This window comes from Lithobates pipiens, unplaced genomic scaffold (assembly GCF_037356315.1).
Source record: "Lithobates pipiens isolate NorthernLeopardFrog02 unplaced genomic scaffold, aLitPip1_a1.2 Scaffold_28, whole genome shotgun sequence".
NCBI lineage: Eukaryota > Metazoa > Chordata > Amphibia > Anura > Ranidae > Lithobates > Lithobates pipiens.
Genome location: NW_027507789.1, coordinates 80,458,948 through 80,475,451, shown reverse-complemented (window position 1 = coordinate 80,475,451; position 16,504 = coordinate 80,458,948). Strand labels below are relative to the sequence as shown.

Genomic DNA, 16,504 nt, shown 5'->3' with positions numbered 1-16,504 from the left:
AGTGCCGCCTTATCTGTGCCCATCAGTATTGCCTTATCTGTGCCTATCGGTGCCACTTTATCTGTGCCTACCGGTGCCACTTTATCTGTGCCTATTAGTGCCGCCTTAACTATGCCTATCAGTGCCCACCAGTGCAGCCTATCAGTGCCCACCAGTGCCGCCTCATCAGTGCACTTCAATGAAGGAGAAAAATGACCTGTTTGCTAAATTTTATAACAAACTATTAAACATGATTTATTTTTTATTTTTTTTATTTTGCATCTTTTTTGTTTGTTTAGCAAAAAATAAAACTCCCAGCTGTAATTAAATACCACCAAAAGAAAGCTCTATTTGTGGTAAAAAAATGATAAAAATTTCATTTGGGTGCGGTATTGTATGACCGCGCAATTGTCATTCAAAGTGCATCAGCGCTGAAAGCTGAAAATTGGTCTGGGCAGGAGGGGGGTTTAAGTGCCCAGTAAGCAAGTGGTTAAAGTGGTGCTCAGGCCAAAATTACACTTTTTAAATAAAAATACCCCTATAATACACAAGCTTAAAATGGAAGTAAACCCTTCCAAACAACTTTGACCTACAGGTAAGCCTAGATTAAGGCTTACCTGTAGGTCCAAGTAATATCTCCTAAACCTATATGGTTTAGGAGATATTTGCCCGAAAATGGGCACCGCTGTCTACGGCGCATGCGCCGTAGACAGCGGCGCGCATGCGCACTAAATGCGGCAAGTCCAAGAATGGATTTGCCAAATTTGTCGACTCCCGTGCGCATGCGCGGGAGTGACGTCATCGCGGCCTCGCCGTATGACAGCGGCGGAGCTGCGAGGCGCGACTCCCGTGCGCATGCGCGGGAGTGACGTCATCGCGGCTTCGCCGCTGTCATTGGTCGGAGCTGCGAGACGCCACCAGCAAGATGGACGCGGCGGACTACAGGGATCAGCGGCGACTTCGCTGGCTCCTGTGTCAGGTAAGTGACACATAATGAGCTACTATGCGATGCATAGTAGTCCATTATGCTTTACGTTTGCAGGGAAAAAAAGAGGAAGTAAACCCATCAGGGTTTACTTCCTCTTTAATGTATTCAGTAAAGTTGGTCTGTAAACTAAGGTCCGTTTTGTTAGGTTATTACAGCATTTTGAAAGTTTATAAACTAGCAGCAGACTGTGGCCATCTTAAGTGTGGGCATCTGAAGCCAGACTGTATTTCTTCCTGGATTTCAGCCTTGCAGATCTCGCACATGCTCAATGCTGCACAAGCAGTGTAATAAGTTTCAGGTCAGGTTTCCATGGCAACGGCAGTGTTAGAGGAAGTTGCCACCCATATCTATGCAAACCCCTCCTCCCTCCAGGAACCAGTAAATATACTGCATGTACAAGGAATATTATTCAAGAAACACACACACACACTATATATATATTGTGTTCTGTACATATACTTTTTTCTGTACAGCTTTTCATTTAAAAAGAAAAAAAAAAATATTAAAAAAATAATAATCACAGCAACACAATTCATTTATGCATCTAGACGTATTGAAGACAACTTTATGAAGTTCAAACTGTGCAAATTAATTTTGAAAAATTGTGCTTGTGTTTTGGTGTTAGGCCCCTTTCACACGGGATGGATCAATAATGATCCGCCCGTGATGATCCACTTGCTCAGCGGGGATCGCTCTGTTATCCCCGGTGAGCCGGAGGATAACAGGGCGGTCCCAGCACACTGTGCAGGGACCGCCCTGTCAGCTCTATGCTCTCCTCTATGGGGGATCGTCTGTCCGTGTTCATCCGATCCGCTCTGCAGACGGATAGAAAAATAGGATTTTCCTCCGTCTGCAGAATCGGACAATTGCGGAGGCGGACGATATCGGGTTTTTGCAGATGTTCATCCGCCGACACCCGCTATCCCATAGGAATGCATGTATGTCCGTACTTCATCCGCAAACGGATGGATGAAATACGCACATAATGTCCGCATGTGTGAATGGGGCCTTAGATGGGATGGTGGGAGTATTTAAAAAAACTGCTTATTTACAACTATTTGCACAAACAACTTTCTCTATGTTACATAGATAATCGGGTTAAAAATAAGAAAATTTTGCCCCAGCACATTGCATCACAACGCCCCCAGCACATCGAATCGCATCTCCCCCAACACTTCTCATCGCATCACCCAAAGCACATTGCATCACCCCCGACACATCAAATCACATCAGAACATCGAATCGCGTCGCCCCAACAGATCGCATCAAATCGCATCAACCAAGCACATCGCATTGAATCGCCCCAGCACATTGAATCGCATCTCTCACAGAACATCAAATCACAACACCCCAGCACATTGCATCACCCCAACACTTCGAATTGCATCAGCACATCGAATCGCATCGCCCCAGCACATCTCATCGCCCCTGCAAATCGAATTGCATCACCCCCATCACATTGCATTTCCCCCAGCACATTGCATCACCCCCAGCGCATCGAAATGCCCAAAGCCCATTGCATCACCTACAACACATCGAATCGCATCAGCATATCGAATCACTTCGCCCCACCATATCGCATCAAAATGCATTGCCCAAGCACATCGCATCGCCTCAGCACATCGAATCGCATCTCCCCAGAACATCGAATCACATCTCCCCCAGCACATCGAATCGCCCCCAGCACATCGCATCACCCCAGCACATTGCATCCCCCCAACACTTCAAATTGCATCATCACATCGAATTGCATCACCTCAGCACATCGCATCGCCCCAGCAAATCGAATCGCACCTCCCCCAGCACATTGCATCTCCCAGCACATCGAATCACCCCAGCACATTGAATCGCCCAAAGCACATTGCATCACCCCAAAACATCAGCACATCGAATCGCTTTGCCCCACCACATAGCATCAAAACGCATTGCCCAAGCACATCGCATCGCCCCAGCACATCAAATCGCATAACCCCCAGCACATTGCATCACCCCAGCACATCGAATCGCATCACCCAAGCACATCGCATTGAATCGCCCCAGCACATCGAATCTCATCTCTCCCAGAACATCGAATTGCATCACCCCAGCACATTGCATCACCCCCAACACTTCGAATTGCATCAGCACATTGAATAGCATAGCCCCAGCACATCTCATCGCCCCCAGCACATCACATCTCCCCAGCAAATCGAATCGCATCTCCCCCAGCACATTGCATCTCCCCCAGCACATCGAATCGCCCAAGCGTATCAAGTCGCCCAAAGCACATTGCATCACCCCCAACACATCGAATCACATCAGCACATCGAATCGCTTTGCCCCACCACACCTCATCGAAACGCATCACCCAAGCACATCACATCGCCCCAGCACATTGAATCGCATCTCCCCAGAACATCGAATCGCATAAACCCCAGCACATTGCATCACCCCAGCACATCGAATCGCCCCAGCACATCACATTGGCCCCAGCACATCGAATCGCATCTCCCTAGCACATCGCATTGCCCAAAGAACATTGCATCACCCCCAAAACATCGAATTGCATCAGCACATCGAATCCCATTGCCCAATCGCATCACATCTCCCCAGAACATCGACTCTCCCCAAAGCACATTGCATCGCCCACAGCACATCACATCAAATCACATCGCCCCAGCACATCGCAGGGCCCCCAGCATATCACATCACATTGCCCCCAGCACATAGAATCGCATCTCCCCCAGCACATAGAATCGCATCTCCCCCAGCACATCGAATCGCAACTCCCCCAGCACATTAAATCACCCCCAGCACAACGCATTGCCCAAAGCACATTGCATCGCCCAAAGCACATTGCATCACCCCCAACACATCGAATCGTATTAGCACATCGAATTGCTTCACCCCAACACCTCGAATCCCTTCGCCCAATCGCATCACATCTCCCCAGAACATAGAATCGCCCCCAGCACATCACATCGAATCGTATCACCCCAGCACATCGCATCGCCCCCCAGCACATGGCATCACATCGAATTGCATCTCCCCCAGCATATCGAATCGCATCTCCCCCAGCACATCGAATCACATCTCCCCAGCACATCGAATCACCCCACCGCATCGCATCTCCCAAAGTACATTGCATCACCCGCAACACATCGAATCACATCGCCCCAGCACATCGCATCACTTTGCTCCCAGGACATAGAATCGCATCTCCCATCGCATCTCCCAAAGCACATCGCATCTCCCAAAGCACATTGCATCACCCCAGCATATCGAATCGCATCAGCACATCGAATGGCATCGGCACATCGAATCGCTTCGCCCCAACACATCGAATCCCACCGCCGCATCGCATCTCACCACAACATCGAATCGCCCCAAAGCACATTGCATCACTCGCAACACATCAAATCGCATTGCCCCCAGCACATCACATCGCATTGCCCCAGCTCATCGCATCTCCCCCAGCACATCAAAACGCATCACACCCAGCACATTGCATCACCCCCAGAGCTCTCTCTTCAGTGGAATTTAGGGAAAGGGCGATTGAGGCAGCTCTCGCATTTCCTTAAATACAATTTTTTTCTTTGAAGCAGTACCCACCCTGGTCTTAGCTATTTATTATATCACAGGTATGCTGCCATGGTGGCACCTGGAAAACGGAAAATTGTTTCATACTTACCGTAATTTTTTTTTCTGCTTGTTTGCCGAGGTGACCATCTTGGCGTTTGTCAAGAGGGTTGAGAGTGGCCCGCAAGGTCGCCTACGGCCACATCACCCTGAATTCGCTTTATATCGTCTGATCTCGGATGCTAAGCAGGGTTGGGCCTGGTTAGTACCTGGATGGGAGACAGCCTGGGAATACCAGGTGCCGTAGTCTTTTTTTAATATGTTGTTGGCTTCGATGACCTGTTTTATTTTTCTGTTTGTTTGCCAAGGTGACTGAAAGGTTATGTTAAGCATCCATCTTGTTTCTGTCAGCCATCTTAATATTCACAAACTTCCATTTTACAATATGTACAGTTTGAACACCCCTTTAACTTCTCAGATAACTGTCTCAACATGAGATTCTTCTAACTCATGTGTTCTCACACACTTATCTATAACCTTCACACTGTTTCTCAGCATTCTTTAGCTACAGAAGGAATTATGTATCTTTTCTTATATTAATTCAGCTAGCTTAGAACAAAGAACAATAGCGTTTTTGTCTTGACCAGCTGTAATCGTCTTGATGTCTACTGCGCATGTCTTATTCTGTATGACGTGAAATATACTATATCAATCGCTTTGTAATAACTCAATACAATTAGTTCTCGAAGGACGCCATGGTGTGTGTGTGGTTTTATTTGTCCTTTGAGAATTGATTCCAGAGCGCTCTGAATTTATACAATACATTGGATCTAAGGTCTGAGAGGTTGAAGGGACCACCCTAGACACAGGATTAACCCTTTCAGCACTGGGGGCTTGTCCTGGGATGGATGTTTATTAACCCTTAACGGACTTGGAAAGCTACGGCTCGGTAAGTGAATTCTATTCTTATTGAGTGAAATTGACTTGCCGGGGTCCGGGTGTCAGGTGTGTGACTTGGCTTCATTCCCACAGAGATTGCTGTTGGGTTATAGAACCTCTCATAAGTATACATAAGTTGACCGGTCATGACCTTGGGGGTCATATAGTGTTTTGGGGACACTTGAAAAGATCTTGGCGATCTTAGAAGAATAGGTTTTGGGGACCTAGAAAAATTTACAGAGTACTCTAGAGTTTTAGTTCTGTTCGGGACAGAACTGGTGACTGATGATCAATGTATTGTGTAAACTTTGTGTATGATTGTATAACTGCTTTGCTTTAAATGTATCACGCTGAATGAATTGCGCTGAGTGTGTATATGTGAACTGCTATTTTGTTTCCAGAACCAAAAGGCATACTTGGTGAGTAGTATTCCTGAAGGTTATAAAGTTACAATTTGGGTAAAGCTATTTTGTGAAAGGTAAACAGATTAATGTACATTGCAAGTTAAATTCATCTGTGGTTTAAATTTGTCTGAAACAAAACAGCAGGTCCATGAGCAAGATTGTGTGTTTATTGTATGTCTGAAATACTCTTGAACTTGTTCCAAATTTATTCTGTTACAGACTTGAAGTGATTGTAGCTGTATTAGTATAAAAAAAGTATCTCGGACAGTACTGATTTCTTTTTGGTAAAGGAATCTAGGTTGAGGTATTGTCTAATTGTCTGATTCACACCGTTGTCTGATTGTCTGCACCGCTAGGTGGCAGTCAAGCAAGGTAAATTGTTTTGCTTTCATAGGAAAATGAAATGTGCGGAGCAATACCTAGTTAACCCTTAGGGGGATCATATGGCAGGATGGACAGAAAGCCGGTTTGGGTGTTCTGACAATTTTGGATCCATTATTGATCCAGACTTTCCTGAGTAATCTCAAACCCCATTTAGTGGTCCCAGTCAAACAAATGATTACTGAATGGTCAACACTTTCTAGAACTGACTTTGGCAAAGCTCTTTCACAGAAAGATGCAGCACAACATTTCCAAGGGAATACGAAGGGGAACTTTAGAGGCAGAGGAAATTTTAGAGGCAGATTTAAAGGCAGAAATGGAAGAGGGATGAGTCGCTCTAGAAACAATGGATGTTTCAATTGCGGTGCTGAGGATCACTGGGTGAGTCAGTGTCCTCACCCCACCCCTCCTCAGACTCCCGATTCCAGCTCTGTCCCTAACCAGACACAACAACCACAGGCATCCATCCAACAAGGTCCAACATTTCCAATCAAATGGGGAAATCAACAACAATGATGGGGCCCGGAGGGTAGTGTCCCAGCTTTTCCTTTTGTCTCAGATGATTTTACTGACAGTCCAATGGTTGCTATTTCAATAAATGGGAGACTCCTCCCCTATCTCGTTGATAGCGGGGCCACTAGGAGTACTATTTGTGAAGATCATTTCAGAGGCAAATGGGAACCAGCGGAACCCTCTTTGGGAATTAATGGGATACTGACAAAAACATATAGGACTCCACCCCTACCAATAGAAGATGATGAAGGGTACACCATATGCACACATTCTTTCAGGATAATACCAAGGTGTCCTGTAAATTTGTTGGGAAGAGACTTGTTTGGGCCACTAGGAATCACAATTAGAACCAACTCAGAAGGAGGTCTAGACATTTCCTCAGATAAAATCACTATAGTAGCATGCAAACCAGGTTTTTTGATGCTGTCACAAGAAAATAGTGAAGAAGATTTTGAGGATATAGACCCCCAGGTCTGGTCTACATCAGATCTGGATGTAGGACTTGTTTCATGCACACCATACAAGGCCACTCTCAAAGAAGGTGCATTTCCTATCTATCATAAACAGTATCCACTTTCTAAAGAAAAAATGGATGGCATAGTGCCAATGGTGAAAAAGTTTCTGCAGGATGAAATCCTGGAAGAAATTATTTCTCCATACAACACACCTGTTAACCCTATAAAGAAGCCGGATGGCTCCTTCAGATTTGTACAAGACTTGAGGGCCATAAATGACCTCATAGTCCCAATAGCACCCATTGTACCTGATGTTCCATCTCTACTGTCCTCCATTCCAGCAACAGCCAAATGTTTTACTGTAATTGATTTAAAGAATGCTTTTTTTCTCTGTCCTTGTAGACAAGGAGACAAGGCCACTCTTTGCTTTTACTGTGTCGATTGACCAACACAATCGCCAGTTTACCTGGTGTAGAATGCCCCAGGGATATATAGACTCACCTGTGGTCTATTCTATAGTACTCCAAGCCACCCTCAGGCCTTGGACTGCCCCTCATGGTTCTGTACTGCTGCAATATGTTGATGATCTTTTGATTTGTAGTTCTTCAGAGGAGGACTGCCGAGCTGATAGCCTATCCTTATTGAAATGGTTACATACGTGTGGTCACAAAGTGTCTAAGAAAAAATTACAATGGTGTAAACAGGAGGTTGAGTACCTAGGGTTTGTGCTGTCTCCAGGAGTTAGGAAAGTCAGTCACAAAAGAACTGTTGCTATAGTGGGTCTGCCCCGCCCACTTACCAAGAAAGACCTGCTAACCTTTCTTGGAATGATTGGTTACTGCCGCCAATGGATACCTGACTGTTCTTTCTATGACAATATATTGAGACAAGCAACCCTCTCTGAAATGTCTGACATTGTAAAATGGTCTGATGAAATGTTAAATGCTTTTGCCATGTTGAAAAGTGCAATGGTTACCAGCCCGAGCCTCGGCCTCCCTGATTTTAGCAAAATGTTTCACTTGTTTGCTAGGGAAAATTGCAGAACCATGGCAGGAGTACTGGCCCAGGAACATGGTGGGAGACTGCGCCCTGTAGCTTTTTTCTCAAAGATGGTTCCAGTACAGGTGCAAGGCATGCCTGCTTGTCTCAGAGCATTGGCTTTTTGTTCTATGGTTGTAGAGTTGACAGCACCATTTACCTTGGGCCATAACAATACTTTACACACCTCACACAACGTTACCACACTCCTCAAAACTTTACATACTCAGCATATGTCAGCACAAAGATTGAGTGGGTATGAAGTCATCCTCCTGTCCAATCCAAACCTGAAAATAAAGAGTTCAAACAAACTCTGGCCCAGCTCCAATTTTGAATGCCTTATTAGGTCTTAAAGGAGAACAGGGTGACTTACCACCACCTCATGACTGTATACAATCAATACATCAGGACACTTCACCTAGAGCAGATATGCTTTCAGTACCAATTCCTACTGCACAAACAGTTTTTGTTGATGGCTCTTGCAGCAGACCAAGTGATAATGTCTATCATGCAGGATATGCTGTTGTCCAACTGCCGGATACTGTCCTCGAGGCCAATCCAATACCCTATCAGTCTGCACAAGCTGCTGAATTGATAGCATTAACCCGTGCATGCCAGCTGTTTGCAGGAAAAGAGGTAAACATTTACACCGATTCCAGGTATGCTCATAGTGTGGTTTGGGACCATGGTGTAATATGGCTTCGCAGAGGATATGTGGCAGCAAATGGAAGGAGCATCTCACACTCTGACCTAGTCACAGCATTACTAGATGCAATTCAGTTGCCTTCAAAACTAGCTATCATGCACTGTAAGGCACATACAGGCCAAATGACTGATATAGCCAAAGGTAATGCACTAGCTGACAGAATAGCTAAAGAAGCTGCATCTACACAAAAGGCAAACATTCAAATGCCCATGCTAACACCTCAGCCATATTCCCTGAAAGAGACACATTGGCTCACGGAACTACAGGCTTTTGCCACCCCTGATGATATTGCGCAATGGAACTGTGATGGGATGGTACAAAAGGATCATAAAACAGGATTAATCTGCAAAGAGGGGAAGCCGTGTATTCCTGTTGCTAGCGCCCCCCTGTTCATTGCACAATACCATGGACTGGGTCACAAGGGATGGCAGGCCACATGTGAACTTCTAGATGCAGATTTTTTCATTGCAGGATTACCTAATCTAGTCAAAGCTTTTGTAAGGAGATGTGTCACTTGCATTAGGAACAATCCAACAAACCCAAAGAAATCAAAGCATGAACATCTTGAATACCCAACAACACCTTTTACCTATTTACAGATAAACTTTGCATATATGCCTAAAGAAGGAAAGAAACAACAATATCTTTTAGTCATAGTGATCATGATGTCACGCTGGCCAGAAATTTTTGTCACCAACAATGAAAACGCACAAACTGTAGTGAAGATCCTCACACAGGAAATTATTCCTAGATGGGGGTGTCCATTGCAAATAAATTCAGACAATGGCCCAGCTTTCACAGCTAAAATCTGCCAAGATCTTGTAAAAGTACTAAAAATAGACTGGAAATTTCACCTCCCCTACCATCCACAGAGTTCAGGAATTGTAGAAAGAATGAATAGAACAATTAAAGACAGGATAAGGAAAGCTATGGGTGGGAATTTTGGCAAGTGGAAAAAAGTTCTCCCAGCTGTATTAGCTGAAATCAGAATGACCCCTCACAGTTTGACGGGTTATTCCCCCTTTGAGGTACTCATGGGTAGGCCATTCCCCACACCGTGGGCTAATCATCCCTTGATGGTAGAGAGAGGTGATTTGGAACAAATACAGGAGGAATATGTAAAAAAAACTGATTGAAACTCTTGATATTGTTGAAAGAAGAGTTGCTCGCACCTCTCCTTCTTCTTCACAGGTACCAACCCACCCGTTCCAGGTCGGTGATCAAGTTGTGGTCCAGAGGCTTCAGAAAGGTCGAAAGCCGCAAGAGGTTCCATTCGGACCAGTGACCAAAGTGGTAGCCGTCACCAGGACCGCCATCCTTACAGAGGAAAGTCCTACTTGGATCCATGCCAGCAGAGTAAAGAAGATTGATCTAAGCCCAGGAATTCAAGAAAGGCTGAAAAGAGGTGAAGCAGGTGTTTTAAGTCCTCAAAAGACAAGCACAGACATAAAGGACAGTGATGTCACTCATTTCACCACAGACTTCTGGGAAGGCCTTTTGCCTTCTGGTGATGTTTCTACTTCTGATCTTTGTCCCAGTGTGGATAATAACTAACTGTATCTTTCATCCTGAAGACTTAGGTGCCTTGAAACTCATATGTGGTAAAAGCGAAATACACACCAACCATACTGACTTTCACCTCAGAAATCGCAGTAAAAGAGATGTCTCTAATGAATTGATCAAAGAAACAAGTTTTTTCTGAAAATTTTTTACTGTTAAAATTTAAATATGCTTATGCTAGAAAGTCAGGATATGAAAAATGCTGGATTTGTAGTAAGTTGCACCCAGAAACTGCTAAAATCCCACTTTTAGCTGTCCCTCTGAACCTCAAGTCATTATTGGAAAATACTCTAGTCTTAAGTATTAAGAATGTCTCGGAAGGGTACCGCAATCAGAGTATTATGTTTTACACTTTAGGAAAGACACATGAACCTGAGTGGTGTGTTCAGTTAGGCAATACATCCAACGGAATAGGTATGTGTTCCAAGTCTGTATTTAACATTTCAAAGGGTATTCCCTTCCACACCAGTAACATTATCATAGGTCATATGTGTAGTTACAAAAATCAATCCCTTAACAACACCATTAGTGAACTTACTACATACAGGAACACAACATCTGGGATACTTGTGAGTAAACTTGTAAGTGCTGCATTTGAGGCTGGAACTGAGCCCCAACGTAGTTCTCTAAGAAGTTTTTCATTGGGAAACAATACATATGTATGCTGTGCTAAAATTTGTTACCCATGGATCCCCGCAGGAGTGAAAGGATGGTGTTATTTAGCACAGTTGGTACCAGTCATGTCAGCCCTAGGCCAGAATCAGGAACATCACATACAAGTTACTTCAAGTCCAGTACATAGGTTAACTTATAAATACAAGAGAGAAAACCCACCTATGTTTTCTACTTCAGATAAGTCATGGACATGGTTTCCATCCTGGACAGGATGGGGCATAACCATGATGGACAAATTAAATAACTACACTAGTTTAATAAATGATGTTATGGAAAAAAACTCCCAAGATATAGGACTGCTCAATGTCGAGCTCAAAGCAATTAGAAGACAACTAGAGTTACACGAATTGGCTATTGAAAGCATGAGTGCAGCTCTGACTGGTTTATGCGAAATGACCCAAGATTATGAATGTTGTACATGGTTTCACAATACCAGCCTGGAAATCCCAGACTACTATGATGTTATTAATCAACACCGAACACAGGTAAATGAATTAATGAAACAAGCAAGGGACATAGGTAATTATGGATGGAACCCCTTTTTTAGTTTGGGTTTAGGTGGAATGTTTTCATGGTTAAAGGACATAGTGATTATGATTATCATAGTACTATTGTTAGGATTGATAGGCTACCTGATTTTCAAGCTTATTCTACTTTGTATTAGCAAGTGTACTACACCAGACCAACCTTCTCACGCATATACACAATATCTGCAGCTTTATGTAAATGAATATAACAAACGTAGCAAGAACCGTAGATTTCAGGAGGCTGCGGATATGTAGAAGTCATTCCATGACTTAAGAGGGGGTTGAAAGGTTATGTTAAGCATCCATCTTGTTTCTGTCAGCCATCTTAATATTCACAAACTTCCATTTTACAATATGTACAGTTTGAACACCCCTTTAACTTCTCAGATAACTGTCTCAACATGAGATTCTTCTAACTCATGTGTTCTCACACACTTATCTATAACCTTCACACTGTTTCTCAGCATTCTTTAGCTACAGAAGGAATTATGTATCTTTTCTTATATTAATTCAGCTAGCTTAGAACAAAGAACAATAGCGTTTTTGTCTTGACCAGCTGTAATCGTCTTGATGTCTACTGCGCATGTCTTATTCTGTATGACGTGAAATATACTATATCAATCGCTTTGTAATAACTCAATACAATTAGTTCTCGAAGGACGCCATGGTGTGTGTGTGGTTTTATTTGTCCTTTGAGAATTGATTCCAGAGCGCTCTGAATTTATACAATACATTGGATCTAAGGTCTGGGAGGTTGAAGGGACCACCCTAGACACAGGATTAACCCTTTCAGTGACCATCTTGGCGTTTGTCAAGAGGATTGAGATCACCACAGTGGTGTAGTGGTTAGCACTCTCACCTAGCAGTAAGAAGGGTCGCTGGTTTGAATCCCAACCACGACACTACCTGCCTGGAGTTTGCATGTTCTCCCTGTGCCTGCGTGGGTTTCCTCCGGGTACTCCGGTTTCCTCCCACAATCCAAAGACATGCAGGTAAGTTAATTGGCTTCAGTCAAAAAAATTGGCCACAGTATATGAATGGGGACCTTCGATTGTGGGCTCCTTAAGGGTAGGGACCGATGTGAGTGTGAAATGTACAGAGATAGGGACAATTGTAGACACTCAGGTTGAACTTGATGGACTGGTGTCTTTATTCAACCTAACTAACTATGAACTATGGACCTCGGCAAACAAGCAGAAAAATAAAATCTGGTCGTCTACACAAACAACATATTACAAAAAAGCCTATGGCACCTGTTATTCCCAGGCGGTCTCCCATCCAGGTACTAACCAAGCCCGACCCTGCTTTGCATCTGAGATCAGACGAGATCGTGCGCATTCAGGGTGATATGGCCTTTGGTGACCTTGCTGGCCACTCCCAACACTCTTGACAAACGCTAAGATATTCACCTCGGCAAACAAGCAGAAAAATAAAACTTTGTCGACGCCAACAACATATTAAAAAAAATCTATGGCACCTGTTATTACCAGGCGGTTTCCCATCCAGTTACTAACCAGGCCCGACCCTGCTTAGCATCCGAGATCAGACAAGATAAGACAAGATCGGGAACATTCAGGATGATGTGGCTGTACGCGATCTTGCTGGCCACTCTCAACCCTCTTGACAAACGCCAAGATGGTCACCTCGGCAAGCAGCAGAAAAATAAAAGCCTATAGCACCTGATATTCCCAGGCGGTCTCCAATCCAGATACTAACCAGGCCCGAGATGGTCACCTCGGCAAACAAGCAGAAAAATAATACAGGTCGTCAACGCCAACAACATATTAAAAAAAAAGCCTACGGCACCTGGTATTCCCAAGCGGTCTCCCATCCAGGTACTAACCAGGCCCAACCCTGCTTAGTATCCGAGATCAGACAAGATTGGGTGCATTCAGGGTGATGTGGCTGTAAGAGATCCTGCTGGCCACTCTCAACCCTCTTGACAAACGGCAAGATGGTCAGCTCGGCAAACAAGCAGAAAAATAAAACAGGTCGTCGACGCCAACAACATTAAAAAAAAAAGCCTACAGCACCTGGTATTCCAAGGCAGTCCCCCATACAGGTACTAACCAGGCCCAACCCTGCTTAGCATGCGAGATCAGGCGCATTCAAGATGATGTGGCCATAGGCGATCTTGATTGCCACACTCAACCCTCTTGACAAAAGCAAAGATGGTCACCCCGGCAAACAAGCAGAAAATAAAACAGGTCGTCGACGCCAACAACATATTAAAAAGAAGCCTATGGCACCTGGTATATCCAAGGCAGTCTCCCATCAAGGTACTAACAAGGCCTGATCCTGCTTAGCATCCGAGAACAGACGAGATCGGGCACATGCAGGATGATGTGACCATAGGTGATCTTGTTGGCCCCTCTCAACCCTCTTGATAAACACCAAGATGGTCACCTCGGCAAACGAGCAGAAAAATAAAACGGGTCATCGACGGCAACAACATATAAAAAAAAAGCCTACGGCACCCGGTATTCACAGGCGGTCTCCCATGCAGGTATTAACCAGGCCCAACCCTGCTTATCATCCAAGAATAGACCAGACCAGGCGTATTCAGGGTGATGTGGCCGTAGGTGATCTTGCTGGCCACTCTCAACCCTCTTGACGAATGCAAAGATGGTCACCTCTGCAAACAAGCAGAAACACAAGACATGTCGTCGACGCCAACAACATATTAAAAAAATATCTATGGAACCTAGTATTCCGAGGCGGTCTCCCATCCAGGTACTAACCAGGCCTGACCCTGCTTAGCATCCAAGATCAGATGGTATCGGGCTCATTCAGGGTGATGTGGCCATAGGGGATCTTGCTGGCCACTCTCAACCCTCTTGACAAACGCCAAGATGGTCACCTCGGCAAACAAGCAGAAAAATTAAACAGGTCGTCGATGCCAACAACATATTAAAAAAAAGCTTACGGCACCTGGCATTTCCAGGCAGTCTCCCATCCAGATACTAACCAGTCCTTACCCTGCTTAGCATCCGAGATCAGACGAGATCGGGCGCATTCACAGTGATGTAGCAGTAGGCCATCTTGCTGGCAACTCTCAACCCTCTTGACAAACGCCAAGATGGTCACCTCGGCAAACAAGCAGAAAAATAAAACAGGTTGTCGACGTCAACAACATATTAAAAAAAAGCCTACGGCACCTGATATTCCCAGACGGGCACCCATTCAGGTACTAACAAGGCCTGACCCTGCTTAGCATCCGAGATCAGACGAGATTGGGCGCATTCAGGGTGATGTGGCCTTAGGCAAACTTGCTGGTCACTCTAAACCCTCTTGACAAACGCCAAGATGGTCACCTCGGTAAACAAGCAGAAAAATAAAACAGGTCGTTGACGCCAACAACATATTAAACAAAAAGCCTACGGCACCTGGTATTCCCAAGCGGTCTCCCATCAAGGTACTAACCAGTAGGGATGGCCGAACTGTTCGCCCGGCGGTCGTGTCGCTGCGAATTTCGGCTGTTCACGGTCCGCCCGTTCGGCCGACTATTGCCGCTGTTCGCCCGGCGGACTTATGTGTTTACTGTGTATAAGAACTTTGACCTATGATGACACATCCATCATGGGGTACAGGACAGCCAATTGAGACATTACAGCACATGGACACTTGGACATTCCCCCTAACTTATAAATAGACCCGATCCAGCGGCCATTTTACATTCTTTCTTCTGTCACTATAGGGAGAGGTTGCTGTGTGGAGCAGGGAGAGACTGCAGTGACCCAAATCGCTAGCTATTAGGTCCACAAAAGTTATTTTAAGGACTGGTATTGTATAGGTGTAGTTCAGGATATAGGTTTGAGGCACTGCTATTCAAGTCATTGTTGCTGCAGATTGTCTTTTGTCAGGGCTGAGAGAGGGACAGGACGCTGTGTGCAGCAGGGACAGTCAGTTTCATCATTAGCTGTTACTATTAGGTCCACAAAAGTCCTTTTCAGGACTGGTATGGTAAAGTAGTACAGGATATAGTTTTGAGTGCTATTCAAGTTATTGTTGCAGGAGCCTGTGTTTTGTCAGTTTAAATAGGGACAGGCAGGAAGCTGTGTGTGGCAGTGAGGAACAGTCAGTTTAATCAGTAGCTGTAACAAAGGTTCTTTTCAGGACTGGTATGGTAATAGGCTTGTACACGTATAATATTCTTTCTTCCAAATATAGAAAGAATATTATACTTGACTGCTGCCCTTCTGCAACAGTAGTCCTTTATGAGTATAGGGACTGAGGTACAGTCTGCTAATCACAACCTACTATTTGCACAAAGGTCCTTCTAAGGACTGGTAAGGTATAGCGTAATACAGTATATAGGGTTGAGTGAGGTACAGTCTGCTAATCCTTAAGGACTGGTATAGGTCCACAATATATAGGGTTGAGGTGCACTACTGCTGACTGCTGCCCAATTCTGAAGCAGTCCTTTATCAGTATAGGGACTGAGGTACAGTCTGCTAATCACAACCTACTAGTTCCACAAAGGTCCTTATAAGGACTGGTAAGGTATAGTGTACTACAGTATATAGGGTTCAGTGAGGTACAGTCTGCTAATCGCAACCTAAAAAGCACACCGTACTATATGCCCGTACCCTCCTGTTTGAAGAGGTTGAGCGGTGTCATATTTTTGGGGCCCAGCAGCAAGTTGCTGGTATCAGTGCTGCTGTTAGTGCTCTCTATCTCGGTGCTGGTGTCAGTGCACTCTATCACGGTGCAGGTGTCAGTGCTGTATATCACGGTGCTGGTGATCATCTCCTTCACCCTCTTCTTTGCCTACCCTGACC

The 16,504-nt window shown here is 44.8% G+C and overlaps 5 pseudogenes; 1 reads left to right on the top strand and 4 right to left on the bottom strand.

Moving 5' to 3' along the window:
- The first annotated feature begins 4,716 nt into the window (after positions 1-4,716).
- Positions 4,717-4,835, top strand: LOC143936550 (5S ribosomal RNA; annotated as a pseudogene).
- Positions 4,836-12,964: 8,129 nt separating this feature from the next.
- LOC143937681 (5S ribosomal RNA) lies at positions 12,965-13,083 on the bottom strand (annotated as a pseudogene).
- A 434-nt stretch (positions 13,084-13,517) lies between these two features.
- Positions 13,518-13,636, bottom strand: LOC143937334 (5S ribosomal RNA; annotated as a pseudogene).
- A 1,006-nt stretch (positions 13,637-14,642) lies between these two features.
- LOC143937063 (5S ribosomal RNA) lies at positions 14,643-14,761 on the bottom strand (annotated as a pseudogene).
- A 108-nt stretch (positions 14,762-14,869) lies between these two features.
- On the bottom strand, positions 14,870-14,988 carry LOC143936393 (5S ribosomal RNA; annotated as a pseudogene).
- Positions 14,989-16,504: the final 1,516 nt, after the last annotated feature.